Source organism: Diabrotica virgifera, chromosome 2 (assembly GCF_917563875.1).
Source record: "Diabrotica virgifera virgifera chromosome 2, PGI_DIABVI_V3a".
Taxonomy (NCBI): Eukaryota; Metazoa; Arthropoda; class Insecta; order Coleoptera; family Chrysomelidae; genus Diabrotica; species Diabrotica virgifera.
In genome coordinates, this window is record NC_065444.1 from 161,330,201 (window position 1) to 161,342,570 (window position 12,370).

At 32.3% G+C, this 12,370-nt stretch overlaps 1 protein-coding gene across 2 annotated transcripts in view; it reads right to left on the reverse strand.

Annotated features, from left to right (window-relative positions):
• Positions 1-12,370, reverse strand: part of LOC114327758 (PDF receptor-like) — a 1,644,969-nt gene that overhangs the window by 1,073,217 nt on the left and 559,382 nt on the right. The window lies entirely within an intron of this gene.

The window sequence follows — 12,370 nt, forward strand, 5'->3', positions numbered from 1 at the left end:
AACTGGCACTGGGAGTGCCCAACAGTACAATCAGAGACTGATTAAGAGGCTGGATACGAAAACAGCACAAAGAATACTGGGAAGAAATTCTCACATTAAAAGCAAGCGAACAGACTTATACCACAGACATGCGCAAAAAGAGCTGAAGAACTGTTCAATATAAACAAGAATCAGCTCAAAATTACTACAGGTTTCCTAACTGGACACTTTCCAGTAAATAATAATAATAATAATATCGTATGGCATTTTTGCCGGGGAGATCCCTTCGGACAGGTTCCGGCGCCATTTACGTCTTTAACTCTGTTTCAAGTAACTAGTGTCGTTGTTCACACCAGCCCAGGGTCATTTTTCAGAAAAAGGACACCTACACACGATAGGACTATATAATGGAGATCCTCAGTTGCAGACTATGCAATAGAGATACCGAGACAGTCAGACATTTATTGTGCGATTGCGAGACTCTGAACCGCAAGGGACAAGCATGGAGACTGCAGACTAAGTCCGACAGTATATGGCACTAACCCAGTGGACCTTTACAGGCTAGTGAAGGGCACTACTATATTGGATTGGGTGACATGAGAACAAATGGAAGAAAACACAATAATCTGAAAAGCTGCAGTGCGACCGGAGTGCATGCACCTCAACGCCCAACTCTAGATACCTTTAACATTTTTTTTACTTCTATAGTTTCTGTTTCGTTATTTTCGATTCTAACCTTAGCTTTTTAATTCCAATATAGATTGACAATAACCCGTATATCTCGACTGTCCATATTCTTTTCTTTTAAAAGTTCTATGAGTTTCTGATGTCGTACTCTATCAAAATAGTACATGACCAATAGTACGGATATACATCAGATGAACTTTTCAGAGCAGCCATCTCCAAAGTCCGAATAGCTATGATGATTGCCGACCTCCGTCGCGGAGATAGCACTTGAAGAAGAAGATGAATTAAAACCTGATCTTGCAAGTGGCAATGGTAGATTGGTTGATTTTCGCTTCATTATAAACTTCAAATAATTGGGAATTTACAAGTTAGAAACTTCAACAGGTTCAAAAATAAGGATTAAAAAGATAATACACACAGGTGGTAATAGTGAATTAAAAAAACTATAAGGCAAATTAGACCAAACTGTTTGAGCAAATTTTAATAAATTAATAATCATCTATAAACTACTAAAACCCATTACGCAAACTTATAGATCCTTCAAAAGGTTGAATTGCCTAGGGCCTAGGGCATTCCTACATAATACGTTTGATAGAAAAGAGCTTATAGTGCCTACACGAAATCAAATGTTAAAAGAAAATTAATATAATTTTATCACAAAAATACAGATCCGGGTTTAGAACAAAGGAGACTAAAATTAGATTAGAGCTAAATTAAAACAATTATAACTACCTATTTGTATCGTAATTAAAAAAATGAATAAAACTGACAAAGGAATGGGAAGAGAAATAAATACAGATGAAGAAATCAACCAAAGGGAAGACACAAGAAACTTGAAGATATCAATAATTAAAAAAACAACTAAGGAAAGAACAATTAGAATATTAATAAACAACTACAGGAGACAAAGGAAGAAAAAAGATTAAAAAAGAATGTGTGTGTACTTTGTACGCACGTAAGAAGTTATACTTCTATTATATGATTTAAACGAAATTAATATACTTTTTATTTATATTTTGTTTAAATATTAAACTAATTTATACTTACTACTTCTCAAACATTTTTATTAGAACAGTGCCAAAAATTAAAATAATAAAAGAATAAAACACACACAAACACATTAAACAAGCCACAAATGATGTCTGAACATTAATTGTCGAAAAAATTTTTAACTAAATACGTATTTTCTGAAAATACAATTATATAATAAATATACTTACAATCATAAAATGTATTAAAAAAAACAAAAAAGAAAGTTTCTATTGGGACTCGAACCAGCGCTGATAAGAGCGGTTGGTATTGGAATTCATTCGCCTTCTCCGCTTAGCCACGGACACTATGTGTCATTATTTACAAAGATCGACTAACTAAACGGATTAAACTTGTGATATTTTGATATTTTGAAAATTGATCAAATTATTTTAATTTTGAATTGAAATGATTTAGAATTGAAAATATACAACAAAACATAGAGTAAAAAAACAATATATTAGGTGAATATTGATAGAAATTTTGATGGTAATCAAATTATATAAATAAAAGTATTACATACTATGTATTTTGGCAGATCAAATAGGTAGGTTTTAAAAACTATTTAAAAGTCACTACAATATTATAAACTTTTTTGTTTCTGTCCTCACAACAATAAAACTAATATATTATACATTTGTTTGCCTTTACCTTTACCTCCAAACCACAGCTGCCATATCGGATAATTTTTGACATGACATTTGAACATGCAATCAGAACAAAGTTATAATGCGCATGCGCCGGGCTGATAGGTTTTAACATATAAAAAAATCACCCTCTATCGCCGGTAAAGAAGTATAACTTCAAAAATGTAAGTGACACAACTACTAGATAGAACGGAACAACTGGAGAAAACAAATTTAAAGGGAGGTTTATTTATATTGGGATGAAAAATGCATACAAACCATAATAAAAAAAACTAAAAATAAGCTTGCGAGCATTCATGTCACAAGAATTGCAGTGCAGAGTGACTGTGTGTCCAGTGTCTATACATTAATATTAGTGTCTTGTTTTCTGTGCTGAATCTTGGCAAAGGCCAGGATTACCAGCCGAAACGTTACTTTTAAATGAAAAATACAATCTAGATCCAATTTTAACCTTAATCATTGAACCTAAACCCAATATAATATTGATTTATATTATATATATTTTATGGGTCTACCCCAAAATCCTGACAGCCAAAATCCCAACAGCAAAAATCCCGACGGTCAAAATCCCGACATGCCAGAATCCCGACAGGCCAAAATCCTGACCCACCAGAATCCCGACAGGTTTGATAAGTTCCTTTTTAACATATAATTACATTTACTTCTGGTTTTTTGTTTATGCCCATCTGTTTTTCATTTTTTGTTACTAAACAAAAGTATTTACCATTTAATATGAACTAATTTTTTAAATGAAATTTCTAACATGGGCATATGAACTAATTTATTTTTTACCCCCTCTGTGGCTCAGCGGTAAGAGCGCCTACCTTTGGATCGAAAGGTCCGAATGGTCGTGAGTTCGAATCTCACCAGGGTCAGAAATTTCTCGTTTATTATAAATTAATAAATGAAAATAGTTTCTGTCCTTGTGGGATCGGTAGTCACCGAAGGGACCGCAGACGTTCGGATACAATTAGCGTCTCTTTGCAAAAACACTGTCGTCGACTTTTGCAAAGTAACAAGACACTTACTTAACAGACACACTACACATGAAACTAGGTACCTAACTGCAAAAATTCACCGTACCTACCATGCCAATGGCCATTAGTTGTCGAGGCATTAGCTAAATAAAAAAAAAATTATTTTTTTGCCAATATAATATAGTCCAATAATATATTGTATAATCAAATCCTGAATTCAAGTTTACTTTCATATAATAGATGTTATCATGTCACTTACAACCTTCCATTTCAGTAAGTATAGCTTTTTATTACAAAATGAAGTCTTTAATAATTTTTTCTTTTAAAGTACATACTAGCTAGTACCCGTACTTATTAGTAAGTAATTCATTTTTCAATTTCAATACTCAACAATATGATTTGGTATTGCATTTGAAAAGGTAACAATAAACATATTCAAAATGTAGTGGTCGGGATTTTTGCTTATGCGAGGATTGTTGCATGTCGGGATTTCTGGCGTGTGGGTGTTTTGGTCGTAGGGATTTTGGCTGTCGGGATTTTGGCTGTTGTGATTTTGGGCGCCACCGATATTTTATAATATACATATATGTATATACATGAGCAATATTTCTACTTTTCGGTGAACTTTGTGGTGGGTATCCTCGAATTTTTTTCAAAATTTAGTATGTTATTGGACCTGTTGAAAAAACGTTATCCTGAGAGTTACAGCTCTCTATGGGTATTACGGTCCTAGATAGGGCCCATCAAAGACCCAAAAAAGGTCGTTTTTTCCCTATATTTGACAGACTGTAAATCAGCTCCCAATTAGCCGATTTTAAGTCACCAATCGTCATTTTTTATTGCAATTTCAAGTAGTTTTTTGGGAGCATTTTAAGCAACGTTATAAATTTCAAAACAAATTTTATTAGTTTTTTATAGTTTTTATAGTTATAACTATTTAAGTTATAGTCTCTTATCGTACCTAAAATAATTAGCAAATTTCACCTATAGTGGCTCTTAGTTTATAAAACTAGCGTTCACAGAATTGATACTTTGATTTTAGTTAAGACTTTGAAATATCATAACTGTACTTCTAGGCTACCTAGAAGTTTATATAACCACTTAAAATAAAAGGCTTTGATCTCTAATTTTATAATCTGTAATAGATAAAGTCTTCAAGCTCTCCGATTATTAGAAATAAGCGGTAAGTTGTTTGTTAAGTTGGCTGATTTGAGTAACAAAATACTCATTTTTAGAGCGCTAAAATATAAGATAGACAGAGGCTCGGGCCAAGAAAATCTTTAATGGGACGTTTTCATTTATATAAAAAACTAATCCCAAAAAAATGTTGTACAATTTAAAATATACCCCAAAAAGTACGAGCACTTTGAAAATGCGTAAAAAACGCGATTTTTACACAATGCGATGAATACACAAACTTAAGACCAATAAAAGTCGGAGTACCACAAGGAAGTCTCTTGGGACCGATATTGTACTTGCTCTACACTGCTGACCTACCCACAAGTAACAGAACAACGTGTGCAACTTTTGCTGACGACACCGTGGTACTAGACTCTCACCATGGTCTAAATACAGCATCCAGATCCCTTCAGAAAGACCTTAATAATATACAAAGATGGCTTAAAAAATGGAAGATAAAGGCGAATGGGAGTAAATCCACACATGTAACATTCACCACGAAAGGACAAACATGTCCATCTCTTACACTAAATGAAACGCAACTCCCACAAACCGATACTGTTAAGTACCTAGGAATCCATCTTAATAGGATATTAACTTGGCAAAGCACATTTTTACAAAAAGAAAACGACTAGGAATAAAATTCCGAGAAATGTACTGGATCATCGGTCGTAAATCTCAGCTATCTCTTGAAGACAAACTGGTGATGTATGAAGCTATATTAAATCCAGTGTGGACCTATGGTATCCAACTTTGGGGGACAGCCAGTCAAACTAACCTAGAAATACTGCAGAGATTCCAGAACAAAGTCCTTAGAACAATGGTGAATGTCCCTTGGTACGTGCCAAACTATGTGATAGAGCAAGACCTGAATGTGCCATCCATACAACAGTAATAACAGAAAATTACAAAAAATATTCCAAGAGACTAGAATCTCATCCAAAGGAGCTAGCCAGCAACCTCACTGATGACCACGATGATGTACGAAACCTGAAGAGCTTCAAAGTAGTGGACCTAGCAAGAAGATTCGAATAATCTCTGATAACTATACTGTTAACTTGTTTTAATTTAATTTATGTAAAGAGGGTGATTACTGGATCTCCCTCTACAGGTCAAATTTTCAATTTTTGTTAAATAATTTAAATATTGTTCTTAGTTAAGGAGAGATTATAAATATTACAACATTAAAAAAAATCTGAGAGCAGGTGAATGTGTTTTGAGTTAAATAGATTACATACATTCTTCTTTCTGTGTGAATTAATTTATTTCAAAAACATTTTTGTTGCACACTCTGTATAAATAATTCTGTTAATGTTTATAGTACTGAATATAAAATTGAATAATCTTTCCAATGAGCTAGCACACGACCCCTATTCCCATTTATAATAATGGATGACGTCACTAGTGTGATATAATATATTATGTCACAAAATCATAAATCAAAAACAAATATCGACCTAACCCACGATTATTTCTTAAAGTCGCTGGCTTACGAAATAACGATGTTACTATTCCAAATATTTGCTCAATACTGTATATTGAGATTAAACATTACACCAATAAATTAGTTACATCCAAAAAATATCTTCACAGTTATTGCGTAAATTAAAAAAAAATAGAGTGTCGTGCCACTCGACCACAACCTTCTATTAAAAAAAAACTGGTGGTTAGCGCGGGCCAGTAGGGGGGTTACATTTGAGGGCATGAACTTTGCATGAAAATTTGTCCCCCTATCTGGGGGAGGGGTCAAACTTTCGTTGGAACACAGTATATTACAACACATCGAATTTTTGTAACTAATTTCCATCACAAAAAATACAAAAACCAATCTAAAAACTCTATTAATGAACAGATCATTGTCACTAAAATATACACTGTAGTTTCCAAAAGCATATCGGCCATTTTTGTAGCTTTATATTCTTGCTATTTTTTTTATTTCTGTAAATGTATGTGTTAACGTATGTGTAGGAGTACAGCATTGCTTTAGACAATAGAATATTCAGTGAGACATTTCTCGTCAAACCTTTTATCATTTTATATAAAATTTTACTGGTACTGACAACTTATCCAATTATTTGTCAAGGGTAAAATACGCAGTTACAGTACATAAGCCTCTCTATACACTCGCTACTCGCTTGGCGCAATCAGTAGATAAATTGCCGACAACCTGACAATCTCCAGAATAATAATGTTACGTGAAAAATTTATTTTGAATTAACAGTTGGAACTGACAAGCATACACTGATAATTTCTTTTGTACGTTGAATCCAGCTTGTGTTGACATTTGTCATATTAACTCGAATTAAATTACCAAGTTTAAAGTATGTTTATTTATGTATGTATGTCATAATAATATCATTCATCAGAAAAATGGATTATTTTTTGTTCGTTTTATTTAAATTTTATAGTCTAAGAGCTAGTGAACCCTCCGACTAACGGTCGTCCTCCAAGGCTAGAAATTTGTCTAGTGATAATTCATAGCACATCAAGGCTAAAAACCACGACCTGGAAGGCATCAGCCGTGCACGTGTATCTACCAGGTTAATCGAAAAGTGCCAATTTAGGGGGTAAAATAAACTTTCTCCTGTAAAGTTTAAATTTAAGTATGTGTTTGAGTAAGTCATTTAGAAGAAATGTGTACAATGACAGGCGATTCTGAAGAGCATAAGACCTTGCCAGGCGAGGGGAAAGATTATGGGTTTTTCCTAAAATTATTTTTTTGCATCGAACAAAGCGAGGGGAAACTGCAAAAAATGACCAAGTCAAATATCGTGCTTTCGAGATAATTGATGTTGAATATTCTGTAATTTTATTTGAATTTTTTTTTAATCATTTTAAAAGGATATGTATTTTTTCTTTCCAGGTATTAAATGGTTGAAATTAGTGATTCTACGTAGCTCTAAAAATCGCATCACCCTTTTTTTTTCGAAAAAAAATTGACTTGGTCACTTTTTGATGTAGAAATTTGCTCAAATTTAAATCATGGTCACAAAAAGATGATTATTTATGAATAATAAATTACAAAGAAAATACTTCTAATTTTATTTATTTACAGTGTAAGGCTGAAGTTTCAAATAAAAACATTTACTTTATTTTTTAAATTGGAAAATGATAACAAAAATTTAAACGTTTTTCTACTAGAATTAATCTGAATCCGAATAGGAGAAGTAGAGCTAATCTGAATCCGAATCGGACATTACTGATGGCTCTGGAGCAACATCTTCCCACTCTGATGGTATTGACTGATACCCAAGCATGGAATTCAGAGGGAGTTGTTCCTGTCTACACAATTTTAGAAGATCATGTTTTTAAGTTTAGAAATAGGAATTTCTTTGGAGTAAAATAGTAGTTGAATTTCTTTTATAAGGTTTATAACTCGTTTAGTACGCCCAATTACATTGACCGTAAGAAAGTCTGGATCACTATAGTTGTACTTAAACAATATATTGCGGTTTGTCTTCTTCATATCACATACATATAATTTTTAGCCAATTAACACGATTTCTGTTTTCGACAATGGTTCTATTTTTAAGAGTACATTAGCAGCTAGAGTATTTATATCAAGAAAAGCATTATACCTTAATTCCAGTACGTTATATGCATCACTTTTTTTGTTTTGGCCAGTCTAAAAATGTGTAACTAATCGTTCATAGTGTATACTGGAACATTATTTTTAGCATTTTCTATGGCACTGTGCATGTAATCTACTTCCATGTAAGAATGCCCAGATTCTAAAAAATTATGCTGCACAATATTTAAATTGCTCTTATATAAGATAAAATGAAAGACATACTTAACATATATTTTTCCAACACGTGATCGTTCAACAAATAAACATACAACGTATAGATATAACTAAAATATAGAAAAGTGACCAAGTCATAATATCCAATTGTCTCAGTTCAATGTTGACATGAATAAAATATGAATAATATTTCATGCAAAAGTGACCAAGTCAACATGTTCATTTCTTCCAGTCTATTGATACGCATACCCAGACATAGACATTTGTATGTTATGTGTGTTGCGGCATCAAACCTTATAATTTTACCTTGGGAATTTTTTCAGGTATTCGGTTAGTTCTTTGGAGTGACTTGGTCACATAAACTAAAAATCGATAAAAATTGACTTGGTCAGTTTTTGCAGTACACCCACGAAAGTTTTTTTAGGTTTTTTGAATCATTCCAAACAGAAAAGGTCTGTGGTGATTTTTCTCTTAAGTTAATAGTTTTTGTTATATAAACGATTAAAAATTTTGAAAATTGCGAAATCGGCCATTTTTAACCCTAAATCGGACATTTAACTAAAAATTTCAATGTTGCCGAGGTAGATAGATATTCTTTAAACATTAATTGATGAAATCCCGAAGAGTTTCTTGCAATACAATATCTAAAACCCCTTTGTTTTTTAATTGCTAATCAAGCGGACGCGACACTGTAGTATAAGTGAGGACGTTTGAGTTTGCATAAATTCATTATCTCGAGAATGGGCAAATTTGAAGAGAAATCCTCAAACAGGTCTGAAGACAGAGAAATTAGGACTTTTTGGCATATATATATATAATACTAGTGACGTCATCCATCTAGGCGTGATTACGTAATCGATGATTTTTTTAAATGAGAGTAGGGGTTGTATGATTTCTGATTTGAAAGGTTATTTAATTCTCTATTCAGTAATATAAACCTTAACATAATTATTTATACAGGGTGTACACACAATTTTTTTCTTCCTTTTGTCTAAATTAATTTAATAAATTTTTTTTGTACACCTTGTATAAATAATTATGTTAATGTCTATATTACTGAATAGAAAATTAAATAACCTCTCAAATGAGCTATCAAACAACCCCTACTCTCATTTAAAAAAATCATCGATTACGTCATCACGCCTAGACGGATGACGTCACTAGTATTATATATATATATATATATATATATATATATATATATATATATATATGCGAAAAAGTTCTAATTTAAAAAAAATCGACACGGTCATAATGTAATTGAGGAGTAGACTTTCAGATAGCACTTTGTCAATTTTTTATATTTTTCGGGGAATGAGAAAAACTGTCACTCCGTTTCCTATTAATAAAGTCTAAAAATTACACAAAATACGAAAAAATGTACTTTTTTTATTATTAATTTACCCTATTTCTAAATAACAGCAAGCTCTATTTATTTTTTTATTTTTTTTATTGAAAAAACGCCATTTGATTGTCTTCAAATGATAAAATTTAGTTTGATTGTCCCTAATTGATTAAAATAAAAATATGCACTAAAAATGCATTTCTGCGTGTTTGAAAGGTAATAGAGCAGGTAAATTAAAATAAATCATATTATGTCATGTGTGCCGTCCTTCAGAAGGCGCAACATTCTCCTAAATCGTCACATTGATCGCGGGTCTGCACTTTTTCAATTATATTTTCACGATACTGAGTTTTCAAAATTAGATCTAAGCAAGTTAACTCTGGATATAATACCCATTCTTTGCCTCAAAAATTAACTAAAAATTATGATAAGCTATCCAGTTTTGTCTTCTTAACAACATGTTTCATTGGCAATTCCGGTAGTACTATGTTACTTAGTTTTTTATTTGGTTGAAGTACCTAAAATTGAAAACCCTTTAGAAGAGTCATCATTTTTCTACAAAACCTCTGTTTTGTATAATATTTTATTTTTCCAGCAGTTTTTTTGCCTCTAATTTTGATTATTCCTTTGGCTTCGCTGATGCCTATAACTTTTTTGAGTGAAAGTGCTGAATGGTTTATGTCATATAAAGTCCAATCAGAGCCTAACGTGCAGACCTTTTATTCCTTAGAATAGATTTCATAATATTTGTTGGTGACTTTATAAAAACATGGGCATGTACTCTTGCTCAACTTGACCAAAAACTCGATCAACTGGCATAAACGAATGGCCACGAACGGGAATCGTCATCGTAATTGTTTCAATAGTTTTTGGGGCAATATTTAAAAGCTACAAGGTAAGAGCATACACCATGTGGGAATTGTTACTTCGACCCCCACATCCGTGTGAAAATAATCTTAATGTTTAATCGGTGGGTCAAATTCAGTATTTTTTAGAAAGACCGTTAATGCCGTTAATTTGAAAAAATTTCCATCTCCTTCAAATAACAAATCATTTTTTTTTATTTTTAAATAATTTATTTATTTAACTAACAAAATTGTTAGAGAAGTAAAACCAACAAGTAGGTACAGCATAATTTGTATTTTCATAATTGCATCCTTAATATAATAATATTTAATTTGTCGTTGGGCAATTATGTATACTAATGTTAAATATGTTATTTTGAGCAGTGGTTATTTGAATACCACTAGAAGTTTTATAAACAAACGTTAAAATGTACACATATTTACGTACTAGAATATGAATATAGTATAGTACGTTAATAAGTTATGACACACCACGACGTCACTTTTACCTTCACTCCCTATGGAGTGAAAATACTTTGTCTCCCTTAATCGCCTTATTAAGTCTTTAGTAACGAAGAGGTTAAGAGAGGATAGCAGGGTAGGCTGCTATTTCTGGAAAGTAGCATGGTCAAAAATACGCTTTTACCGTTTAATAACACCCTATAACCTTTAAAGATATACATCTTATTCAAGCTATACGCACCTGGGGACTAATAAATTTTAAAATTATCTAGATGTTCGACGTCATCAAGTAACAAATCCGAGCCTTTTGCCCTATAGTCATGCACACTGATATTTAAGCTCTCCGATATACAGTGACGAGCATGCTAATAACCGGGAAAATAACACAAAAGATGAAAAACGTAATACTTTATAAAATAAAACAAGACAAAACTAACAGAGGTGGGAAATTTGGTGATAGAATCGGATAAATTGACATAATATTGGTAGTTTCCCACCTTTAGACGTATCGGACGAGTTTGGCTTTTACCACTGTGATAATATAGTTATTTTCCTAACAAGTGCAGAAAGTCATTATTTTCCGCACGCGACTGCAGTTTGCTGAACGACGCGAAGCGGGAGTTCGGCAAGCAGTCGAGTGCGGAAAAGAGACTTTCTGCAAGCGTTAGGAACAATATTTTTTCTAAGAGTCTTTAAAAAATTACCAAATCCTAATCAATTAATTTAATTAATATGAAAATACATATGGTTGGTCTATGTTTTGGACATATCAATCACAATTAAAAAAAGACACGTGCATGAATCAAGCACCACTCGCAAAGGCGAAAGCAACTGGATGAATTCGTCCTAAAATTTTTAACCCATTTATTAATAAATAATAAATGATGGTTTTGCTTGTTTTCGATTCAGAGGGTTGCACGCCCGCTGGACAGGCTGTTTCTACCATTTCAGGCGTCCTCAGCAGCGTTTTTTAGCGTGCACTCCTCTAGAGAAAATCGAAAACAAGCAAAACCATCATTTATTATTTTTCTAGCTTTACTCGGATTTGAGTTCTGTCCTTTTTTCCCAGACGAATGAAAGCAGAATGTGATGGTTTCCTTTTCGTTTTCTATATTCGTCGTCTGCGGTCTTATTAATTGAAAAAGTCGCAGATTAAGGATGTACCAGAAAGAACTTTCAACACGAAAATCTCAGTTTTAAATTAATATTTACCATTTTAATTTTTATTAAATTGGTGGATTCTGCATCTGAGACTCTTCAATTTGCCATTTATTAATGTTTAACACCTTTCACATTAGTAGTTATTTTATTGTATTTAATTTCTGAATGTTGGAGTCTAATGGGTTTTTTTTAAACATGGCCAAGGTATTATATTGATGATTTTTTCCTAATATAATATTTTAGTTACTATCTATAATATAAATTAACCACAATTTCAGTTCAAAACAGGTTACTTTAAAGATTTTAATTTTACT